Genomic DNA, 12,337 nt, shown 5'->3' with positions numbered 1-12,337 from the left:
TAAGATATATCATGAGGCATGGACAAATTAAACCTATAGATGCTAAAGTCAAGTCTGTCTCTGAATTCCATGTGCCTATCAATAGGAAACCAACTGATGTGAATTTTGGGTACGGCTGGATACTATCAGATTTTTTTCTCCATTTTTTCCATAATTACTGAACCCATAACAAATTTATATCGAGCGAGAAAACCAAGTTTCATTGGTCTAAAATATTTCAGGAGAATTTTGATAAGTTAAAGGCCATTCAAAAGGGTTCACCAGTTCTTTCAGATACAAATCTTAATCATTCAAATTGTTTGCTGATTCAAGTGTTTTGGGGGTTGGTAAGTATTTATTAAAGAAGACAAATATAGTCTAAATCATCCAGTGTGCTATTTTTCTAAGAAATTAAATAAGCACCAGAAAAATTATTCCTCAATCGAGAAGGAATGTTTGGCTTTGATATTCGCATTACAACACTTTGAAGTCTATCTTAGTTCAGTTCCATCTCCGATTGTTGTGTTTAGCGATCGCAAGCCCCTTACTTTCATTGGCAAGATGCAAACAAAACTCGGAGATTTTTAAGGTGTCGTTTGATGTTGCAGAAATATAAAATTGATATTATGCACATTAAGGGAAAAGACAATTTAATACCAGGTGCACTTTCGCCTGTATCGAAATATATTGTTTCATGTATACTTTGTGACATTCATAACATTTCATCTTATTTAATTTTTACAACACGTATAGTAATAGTATAAATAAAGCTTAATAGTGTAGATCTCTCTTTTTCATTATTAAGGGAAGTGTTATGCATGTTTAATTTGCTTTATTTGTTAGTGTTTTTAGGATTATTTCATTACGTGCTATTGTAATGTAACATTGTGTGTTGGACTTGACTTTGTTCAAAACTGAGTTCATTTCCATTTGACCTGAATTGATTTTTTAAAAACATTTTTGTGGTGTAAACAACTAACACATAACTGAATTATTCTCTATGTATATGGGTTTTAAATCAACAGTATTATGTAAGTAATTATGTTTATTTTGGTCTAGGTCTAGGATTTGTAATTTCCTAAGTGTATTTTTCATAATCCAGGTTAGGATTTCTATTTTGCAAACATAGGGATCATTCCAGAAGGTTATTTTCCATTAGGTAAAGATTTGTTTTAGAAAATTATATTGATGATCTCAGGTCAAGTATAGAGCTATATAATCCTGTAACTGAGAGGATTTTATCAGTTGTGCTTTAAAAGCTATCACTTTTAAGTCGTATTATATGTTGTGTCCAGTATTTTATTTGGGCTGGAAAATGTATTTCTTCAAATTATTGAATTCTACAGATATTATTTTGGAAACACAAAAGTGCTATGATAAAAATTCTTGGACAGAGACATTCACTGGGAATTTATAGTGAATTCAAACCTAGAATTATATTACTCTGATTCAACAAAAGACTGTTGACACATCAACTCTTAATAAGCTATCACAGACACATTATCGCCTTCAGATTTTGGACGTGTTCTGGATTTTAGTCAGGACTTTAATTTATTAGGACTTATGTCTGTAATTCTATGATTTTGGGGGATTTAATTCGCAATGTCGTAAGTTCTTTATTCTCATTTTCACCTTGTATTTTAGGGAAATAAATTATTTGTTGAATTTTACAAAGTTTTTGCCTTTCACTCTTTTCTGTTACTTATTTTAAGAGCATAGGCTCGTAACACATGACTCCGTGCGATGTGACCACCAGTTCAGAACATGCTGCGATATAAACTTTTCACTATAGCAAACATGGCGATATTGAATGCAAGATCGGCACCATTTTCAATTATGACTAACACAATATCATAACAATACTTTTCGTTAAAACCTCAAGGTCATATTAACATGAGATTTTAGCGAAAAGGCTTTATCAAACTTGCGCTTTGGCAACCATATTAGATGATGAAATGGACGCCATTTTCGTTTCAGAACGACTAGAAATTATGTCATTTTGTGAGAAGAAAACGAGTCCATACAAACATCCACGTAAGAGTAGCAGTAATCTGATTTGGTTGTCGGATCGACACTAATTTTATTTTGAAGATCAGACGATTTTGTGATTACGGGACCGAATTATATTAAAACTGACATCTAATAAGATATGCTATTTAGGGTTGCAGGTCCTATAAATGATTTTGATTTGCTAATCCCAATTGGGCTTTTATATTTCGTACGACTTGCTTACCTTATCGCTTTTGCTTTTCAGATTTTAATGCGTTTACTCAAGGTTACCCGAGACATTCGTTTTTGGTTGCCAGGGGAAAATAAACAGTGCTACTGCTCCAGAGGCTTTTATATGATCCAGTAGTATCATGTACTAGTTCATGAAACTGAAAGAGTTATTAAAGAGATCTTAATCGAAGGCAGATGCATCAAATAAATGGAAATAATTTTCTTAATTTCCAATTACTCACAATCCTCCTTCACTTCGCATAGCTTCTATATTTGGTATTTAAAACATGAAGCTCAAAACAGTCAATTTGTTTTCTTTCTCGGTTTAATTCAGCTAAGATGTCATATATTCCCGCCAATTCTAAATAGGATCGACGGTAGAAATGATGACACGAAGCAAATGTCGAAGGATTTATTAGCAATGTTTAAGAAGGTTTCATTAGGCATAGAGTAATGATAAATAAATGATTGCTACTTTTTTGATTTGCCTTCGTTACATGTAGTGGTTTTATTTTTAATGTATATTAAAACTTCATTGGTGATATGTGCCTCAAAACAACTCTATTTTGCATTATTTATGAACATTCTTTGTTGGCATGTGCCTCAAAACAACAATATCAATATATTTTTGCAATCATTCTTTGTAATAAACGTTCAACTTTATTTTTTAAAACGTGATCCAAGATGTATTCTTAGTGCACTTAAATTTGATCGAAGGTAACCTTCGTATTCTTCTCTCTCTCTCTCTCTCTCTCTCTCTCTCTCTCTCTCTCTCTCTCTCTCTCTATATATATATATATATATATATATATATATATATATATATATATATATATATATATATATATATATATATATATATATATATTCGAATTGTACATTGCTCCATTTTCAAATCGTTATAAATGCTGCAACCAATCGTTCATGTCACCATAATGATGGAATCAGAATAATTTAGACTAGCACACATTGATCCGTGGAGGTAAATCAACCAATAACCAATTATTTATGTGAACTTATCATCTGTTCCCGAATTTGTATTAGTAAATAACCACGTTTTTACATATCATCTGCATTTGTACTCAGTAAAGCAATTCCTTTTTATAATGTATCTCTGTTAAACAGCACGACAAATAACTCAACAGCAAGACTGGACTAGGGTAGCAACACGATCAATGCAGTATTGCTTCACGCTTATAATAACAAATTGTGCGGGAAAGAGAATGCAAGATCGATCTCTAAATATTAATAGTTTCTGAAGCTGGCTGCGTTTTCGGATGAAGATATTTTATTTTATGTCACGTGTTTTTCATAATACGACTTAAAAATAGCTCATATCATGCGGGATGTATCTGCATAAATTATACATTCAGAGCGTGTCATATTTTTTCCGCGTCTGAAATATTGTGATGAATTCATAGTAATACTTCAATATATCAAAATATATTCCAAGCCGGAATAGGCCGAAATGTTTGGATAAATTGGCATAATTGCTTATCTTCCAGACTAAATTCAATAGCCGGCAATTTAGTCTGTCTTATTTTAGCACAAATCTGTGAAACTGAATGGGAAATGTATACAATAAAGTTCCGCAGGCAGAAATATTATGTCACTATTTTGTAAATTCTGAACCTATTCTATGACACTAATATACTACTTCATTTTCAAGTTTTTTTTAATGGAATAAGTTAATATAAAATGTTTTCATTCCAAGCTTATATAATATGCTGTAAAATCTTGAATTAGAAATAGTTATATCAGAAGGTTATCGCGACTTAAATCCTAAATATGATAATTATATGTATCTGATATTATTCCCAGTAGTTCATGAATGTGGAAAATTACTATGCTGGGGTGGGTGGTGGTACATAAGCCAGTTTTAGAATGTCATTCTAATAAAAGTTAATGCTAAACGAGCAATCAAAAAAGGACTTAAGTCTTCGCTATGAAATAGCAAATCATTTAGCAAATCTTGCTCATAAAAGCTGATCCATCGTCTCTTGCAGTGTGGGAGATGTAAAGTATAATCAATAAGAATGAAAAGTAAGCCTACGAGAAGTGGGATTGAATTTCTTTGGATCCATAGATTTGAGAGTTTCGAGTGTCATCTTTCCGCACTAAAGCTTTCTCAAGAAGTTCATAAGAACCAATGTGTCTGCATTCTCATCATATGACTACCAACCAGTGAGTTGGAGTGTATAGCACAGCATTAAGTATGGGATCAGGTAATGGCAGCGTTTGTCGCAAAACCGTGCAAAACTGTTACAAACCAGGAAAGAAAATTTAGTACGATTGCTATGGGGGCTCTCTACAGATATTGTGAATTTCTGCGAGAGTGACAGGTGTACGATGACATTGTTGACTTTTTCAACATGCACAGTGGAAAGAATGTTGGCATACCTCTCAGCTACTTTCATGTAATGTGGCGGAAATTTCCTTAGATATTGTACTTTTGTACATGATCTAAGCAGACAGCTAATTAAAATGACTGAATTAATTTAAAGTACATTAACTTTAAGAATTATTAAAATATGTCAAATAATTTTGCCAGACTAGACAATAACAGCTTCTGAAAGTGAAATGACTGAATTACTAAATACATAAAATGTAAGAAAAGGAATAGGCTCCTTTGTTTACAATTTATCTCAGAGGTCCAGGAAGTGTAAATGACCAAGCAGAACTAGCAGTACATATGGAGTAAGGGCAAGCTTAATACTCTATAAACCATATAACACCCATCAATCATACATCAAAATAAAGGATATTACACGTTCTTTTTAAATTAGCTATATAGATATACAATGTGACTGCTCCAGTGGCCTGAATGGTTAGAGCGTCTGCCTATTATGAAGGAGGGTCGCGGGTTCGAACCCCGGCTGAGTCATACCAAGGATTTATATAAATGGTACTAGCAACTGCCTGGCTTGGTCCTCAACATTAAAAGGTTAATGTTAGGACTAGTCGGCCTGGTGTCAGGATAATGTGACTGGGTGGGACAGCGTGCTACATATCTTCTACAGTGCTATACATCACCATAAATTGCCACACTAAAAACATAATAACGACATGACTGTAAAATTGTTAAAGCTACGTTGAAAATCCAAATCACACACACACACACACACGCACACACACACACACACACAGAAAAGTTTTTTTGAAATAGCTAGTATAACCATTGAGGAAAAACGGGAAATTCTTTTTCTTTGAAAATGTAACCCTATACAGAATACGAAACTATAGAATGCCACCTTTGATTGTTAAACTAGAAAAAAAAACAGCAAACAAACCCACTCATTTTAACTTTCTCTTTTGTTTACCCTTCGGACTGAAAACTTTGCTCTCCTAAACCCCATGTGTATCTATAGCGGATCAAACTTTTACGACCAACTTGAAAATGAAAATGTACAAACTGAACCAGCCAGATTGTAATCCAGTAACGGAAATCTTTATCGTAACCAGTGTTCATGAACATTAAAGAAGGTGGTAATATTTATTCTTGTTGCAATAGCTGTTAAACTTGCACTCACTAGACAAACTCAAGCCTTTCTACTGTGAGTTAAATGAAACATATTTTCCACCTTATACTTTTCTTTCTAGATTACTTCATCAAAATAAGAGCAAAATCTAAAATTAAAGGCTAGCGAATGTTTTGGGGAAGTTTTGGTGTAACACATTTAACTCTTTTAATGGAAGAATGACAATAAACTTTTGAACGAAAACAAGATAATTCCACAGAAAAAATTAAGGAATTCAGAATTAAATTGATCGATTTAAAACGACTATTCCTTTAACAGCAAATATGTCACACTACGTTAAAAGCTATATTTTTATCGGACCAGACCATCTAAATACAACCCTTGGAAGCAATGAAATTAAACGTAGGTACCTTTAGCAGGATGAAGCCCAATTGCGATTGGATTCAGTAAATGCAATGATAATTATGTTTAATAAGCTTGAACGATGAATGAATCTGACACAATACTCGTTTGCATAACATCCAACAATGGATTTAAAAGAATGATACTCACCGAGTTCAATCACTGATATAAAGAAAAGATACCGTTCCTATATGTAACTAATCACAACACGCATCCGCAACGAGTAATCAAATGAGAATCAGCGCATTGGACTTCGAAACAAATAGGACTGATATCGCTCCGACAACAATTCCATTTGGTGTACCTATTACATCTGCCATAGTCACAATTCCATTTTGGTGTACCTATGATACTTGCCATAGTCACAATTCCCACCACAAATAGCATCAACGATAACACATTAGCATTTGTATTTCGTGAGTAAAAAGGTTTCTTTGGTGATTTCATCTCGCAGTTGTTGTTCCGCTTCAATTACGAGTAGCTTTGAGTGTCCATCAGAGCTCTTCATTTAATAACGTTACTGTGAAGTATAATTCCTCTACAGGCTGGCCTTACCCAGGTGTAACACATAAACACACTTCCAAACAAATATTTATGTTCACTGGTACAACTGCCAAACAGTCGTAGAGAATATTTCATACGAAATAACTATGTCTCAGGCAACTGGGCGTTCTGCAGACCTGCACCACGTTCAGTTAGAATTGCATTCATTACGCCCTTGATTTTTGTGTCTTTAGCAATCGTTCTCGTTTTTGTCCAAGGACTGTTGTACGTAGAAGTGAGAATTTGTTGAATGACAATGGAGATATTTCTCTTGGATGACTTACGTTTGGTTCAACACAATCACCGAAATTTTGTATCGGGGTTGATTTGTCGATGAATTACTCTTCATCATTGTAGAAACACTCTCTTGGTGTAAACACACCTGTTGATGTAGTCTGCAACCGGGTACTTCGTGTGATGCTGCGGCGATTCCACGCTGGAGCTGGCATCGGTAAACCAGGCTGGTTCCAAAGGTAGATTTCTATTTGACTCTTGGAAAGATTATATTTACACGGCCTGGTAACAGTGTTTTCACGTAGATATTGGTAGACAAGCGCCACAAAATCGCCATCGGTGTTGGCATCTCCTGCCAGAAGATCCGGCATCTCACCTGTAAATTCTGCAACATCGTAATCCCGAGGCTGTACACAATGCATCACTTATATGTAATAAATAAATATCAAACAGAAACGTCAAAGAATGTTAAGTACCCCCTTGGATAAATTGATAAATATTGAGTCCTTCATCTCCGGTCTAAACCATCATGTAGATAATCAACAACTTCACTCGGCGGTGAGAATCAAAATATAATAGCTATCAGGGCGTTAGCACATAATCAACCCAATAAGTTCGTCCAATCTAGATTAACTATGCCAATTTCGACGTGTGTGTGTGTGTGTGGGGGGGGTCATCAACGCAAGTTCATCCGATATAAAGACACATCGGAAATGTTTGCTTGACTTTGTCATGAAAGTTGATTAAGCGTTACCGAATATAGCTTCGGCTTTGAATAATCTGGCTCCGACAATTGGATAATCAACGACCCTTTCCTTTAGTATTGCAACCTACAACCGACGTTCTCAGAGCCATACCAAATGCAGTTCCCAGGGCTCCTACCAAAGATGCCTAACTGCGGGATCGGCGACTGCCAACAATTCTGGAATGGCTAAGAGGATTGGAAATAATCCACCGTCGTGTTTAATCACAGCGACCCCTAGCCGTCAACAACTTAGGAGTTATTTAGCCGAGTTGATGATTGGTTGCTTCTGCTTCATACTGTTGTACCAGCATCGGTGTCAACATCAGGTGTGTGGTTCCAGATAACTTGTTCCAAGAAAGATTCAAATGACCTGCTGCTTGTTTTATCAACGCCGATGATAATGTTTCGCCTTGAGAAGTTTACGCATATGTCAAAGGTACAATTACCAATTTGAAAAACTGCTACATATTTTCCACTGCCGCGTCAATGACCCTCATTCGGCCACTTGTGCCCTGCAACAAAAGAAACTTATCGAATAGGCTCATAGCAATATATCTGCAATCTGAATCAATCAAAGGCAATTGATTTTACCTATATGTCCAACAAGGTCAGCATCGGTGTCAACATCAGGTGTGTGGTTCCAGATAACTTGTTCCAAGAAAGATTCAAATGACCTGCTGCTTGTTTTATCAACGCCGATGATAATGTTTCGCCTTGAGAAGTTTACGCATATGTCAAAGGTACAATTACCAATTTGAAAAACTGCTACATATTTTCCACTGCCGCGTCAATGACCCTCATTCGGCCACTTGTGCCCTGCAACAAAAGAAACTTATCGAATAGGCTCATAGCAATATATCTGCAATCTGAATCAATCAAAGGCAATTGATTTTACCTATATGTCCAACAAGGTCAGCTTAAGCTAGTCTAGATACTCGAGAGAAAAATAATTTGGTTATAAATGACCCCCAAGCTGATTGGATCCATGTATTCCAGCAGCCGATGAGAAACACACGCGACAAAACTGTTATAAAAGTTAAGCAAAATGTTTGTTGTCGGTTGTTATAACCTCACTCAGTCCTCAGTCACTGCCGGTTTAGAAAATAGTATCTTAATTGTTTGCTATATTAATCATCTTCTCCCATCTGCGATCGGGTTAATCTTTGAACTGAGTCATCGTTTATTCAGTATTGGTTACGTCTAATATCTTTTAAAAAGATCCACTTTCCGAATCCACTCACATCAACCTGAGCCAGACGTTGTTAAATGGTTTCATAAATAATTTTACAAACCGAAACTTGTTAACGTAAGTGGTGGATTTAACTGTCTTTGGTTGATGATTCCAAAATCGACCAAGCTGATCTCGAATCAATATCCACGCCCCAGAGTTTTCAACCGATCTAAAACGGTGCTCTTTATGCTATCAGTTACTTACATTGTAACTTTTTTAGTGATCGGTGTAGCACCTGACTCCTGATAAACCCCAGGGTCATTTCCTTAATACGTCGTGTAAACGGGTTTACTTTAATTGACAGCACGCCCAGGTTTCACACATTCACGTACAACTATCATTGTATTGAATATCAGATTCATTTATAATATACAGTTAGATTGTTATAGTTTTCCCTTGGAAGTTCAGCGTGTGTCAGACCTAGAACACAATGGTGACGCGATGGTTCGTCAAAGAGAGAATGCTACATTGAAAATACACGGGCGCCAACATGGTACTCCATACCAGATCACCTTGGGCCACACTAGAGACTATACCAAACAATATGTAACCCTTTGGCGCTTGTGTTGCCGATGCTGAGGTTCTATAACTTCCCCGGATCGCACAAATGTTAAATTAGCTTGAATTGTTTTGGTGATCCTGACAATTTCTCAGTTACTGTTGGTGTTAAGTTATTAATGTATTTAGGCCAACCATGAAACGTTCCCAACGACCACTATCTGATATAAGCCTCATAATGTGGATATTCGATCGACATGACAGAGCTGAGTGCTGGCTCGTGTTCGCGTTTGTAGATTTTAGATGCGTCTGGTTACCAATGTGTACCTCTGTCGGATCTCATTCATTGATTCAATCTCGTACGTACCCATGGGAAGAACAATCGCTTTCCAATATGACCGCCATTAGACGAAGACACAAGTGAGTTATTCTTGTGGAAAACCCCAAATAGTCTCGATCGGATATAGGACCAGTAATAGTGCCGCAGTAATTGGTATTGGGAAAGCCACGTTAAATACCGGTTTTGTTGACTTACGATATTGTAACCATCATTATTTGAAACGAACTGCTGCTTCGCGGAATTTATTTTGCGAAGAATAGAAGCACCTCAGAATTTATACATACATTTTTGCATGTTTTCATTTAGTCGTGGATTAGCGGGTGAAACGTGCTCGAGTCGGTGAGCAAACGCTCACAAATCGAACATATTCCGAAACTCCCCCCCCCCACGAATGGTCGACAGCACACCAGGTCGAATGAATATGTCCAAGACGATGCTCGACACCACTTTGGGTACGTGTGCATATCGTTGAGTTACATGGGCTACCTTTGTTTTTATTCCCGCCCCGAGAAATATTCTCTTAGGATTGTCTCGCTGGTCAAGCATCACATCGTCGTACACGACAAGATTATTATGCACCAGGTCAAGGTCGCCAACAGCAGGGCGTTCATCTACCGTGGACCTCAATAATGCAAATGTTTCCTTGAAATCCTTGAAAACGCTATACCATGGCTGATAGTCCGCGGCTGGTGTAATCAAGTACAACCTATCCCACGATATTCATCGCATGATCAGATTCAACATTTGAGTTTTCTAGGTACCGGCCGGACAAATTATCAGCTTACTAGTAGAGCTTGGAAACACTGAACCGGTTTCATCAGAACCATGATTTGTCAGCGGATGATTTACGACGCAGAAATGTCAATGACGGGAAAATCTTTTCTCTTTATTGATGCCATATTGAACGGCAAATGTTGTATAAGAACATGCCTTCATTTTGAGTACAATGCCGCATGAAAACTCGTGATGAAAATTCCATTCGAGTTCTAACGCGTAATGACTGAACCGGAAATTAGTTCATGATGTGTATTTAAAGAGTTTGTGAGAACCTGCGTCTCTAAACCTTCCAGATTCATTAGGTCCTGCTCTACAAGAAAATAAAAACTTTGCCGTGATCATATTGCTGCTGCATTAACGACGTGTACCGTGGGGAAAAGCATATCCCTGGATATTATTAGTACATGCCAGGGGCACGGCTGGATATACGACTAGGACTGGATTCTAGTAACTGACCAGAGCCAGGGAAGAACCTGCAAAGTCGTTGATGCTGAATTTCATCGACATGATCTGGCATATAAACGATCAACGATCTCCATGCTGTCCACACTATAATCCAGTCTACGCAGTTATTGAACGTAGAAAAAGTTACCAACGGCGGTGTGAGACCATGACGGGCCAGCAGAACGCTGTGGATGATTTACGTACCCTCAATCAGGAAAATTGCATGTGTATCATATGATGTGAGGAGGTTCAATAAATTTAACAAGCTAACATCTTCTTTCTCTCACATGAATGGGTACAAGGATAAACATACAAAAGTACATTAACCGCTGTAGGTGTTGTCTGCAGATACAAAGAAGCCGAGACAATAACGTCCAAAGATTCAACAAGTGTTACAGACGTTTAAACATATCTACGCATGTGTAGCACCAACATACCACTCATTAATTATCTGTCAGTTCTAATATTGCGAGTGACCTGTCTTTGTCATGCCGCTTGGTATATTTAATCCACACTGTCGATCGAGCCGCCTAAGATGATTCACAGTCGATATTGCCAGTATGTGTAAAAAAAACCCCACTGCTTAAGTACTTATTTAATAACAAACATTATTTACTTTTTTTTAGTGGGGTAGGATGGGGTGGGTGGTTGTATTTTAAAAACAGCAATCACTTTGATTCTTGAAAACATCATTGACTTGTTCTGTGACTGGCATTTCGGCAAGTCTTCATCGTTTACAAGAACACTCATCAAAAAATCCACATGGTCAACAAAACCTGACTTGCCTCCGATACTATATTTTAAACACATGATACAGCACCCGGGCCAACATGTAACGCAAGCATGTGGGATTTTAAGTATTCGTGATGATCTGTTTTACCGCAAAGTTCCAGTTTTCAATTCATTCGGATTGCATCGAGTGCGTTCCTATGCAATTAAAGTTTCTATACGCGCAATGTTATTCAACTGGATTCTTTAATACTAATAGAAAATATTATCATGAAGAGTATAGTTTGTAATTTTCCTACAATCCAACATCGAATTATATTCGTGTATTGAAATCCGAAATAGTGTAAGAGGGTCTGGCACTAACTCCCGAACTATCGTCCACAGCTTCAAATCCAATTATTATAATCGTTTTAGAGTGTATGTATATCTCAGTTATGGTTTTCCTTCTGTGCACATAGGGGTTAAGGGCATCTCTTCTATTGATTAATGCATGTGTATGCCATTAGTATATTATATATCATGACAGTATCTTATTGATTTGTCTTTTGTGATCTTCGTTATCATCACTATCGTCACTATTTTTGTCGTCGTTAGATATATCCCAGTCTGTGTCATCTTCGCAAAGTATAATGAGTATTTCACTATATATTAATATCGTTGCTGGGTATAATCGATGATTCAGTCAATAAATTAACAGTTTTTCTTGTACGACATTA

The 12,337-nt window shown here is 36.6% G+C and overlaps 1 protein-coding gene across 1 annotated transcript in view; it reads right to left on the bottom strand.

Moving 5' to 3' along the window:
• Nucleotides 1-6,328, bottom strand: part of LOC149789860 (uncharacterized) — a 46,435-nt gene extending 40,107 nt beyond the window's left edge. Inside the window, exon 1 of the mRNA XM_089973374.1 lies at nt 6,231-6,328. The gene's annotated coding sequence lies outside the window, so the exon portion shown is untranslated. The remainder of the gene's footprint in view (nt 1-6,230) is intronic.
• Nucleotides 6,329-12,337: the final 6,009 nt, after the last annotated feature.

The sequence above is a fragment of the Sinohyriopsis cumingii genome, chromosome 10 (genome assembly GCF_028554795.1).
Source record: "Sinohyriopsis cumingii isolate HCF-2022 chromosome 10, ASM2855479v2, whole genome shotgun sequence".
NCBI lineage: Eukaryota > Metazoa > Mollusca > Bivalvia > Unionida > Unionidae > Sinohyriopsis > Sinohyriopsis cumingii.
The sequence above is the reverse complement of the archived record's forward strand: the minus strand, read 5'-3'. Positions and strand labels throughout refer to the sequence as shown.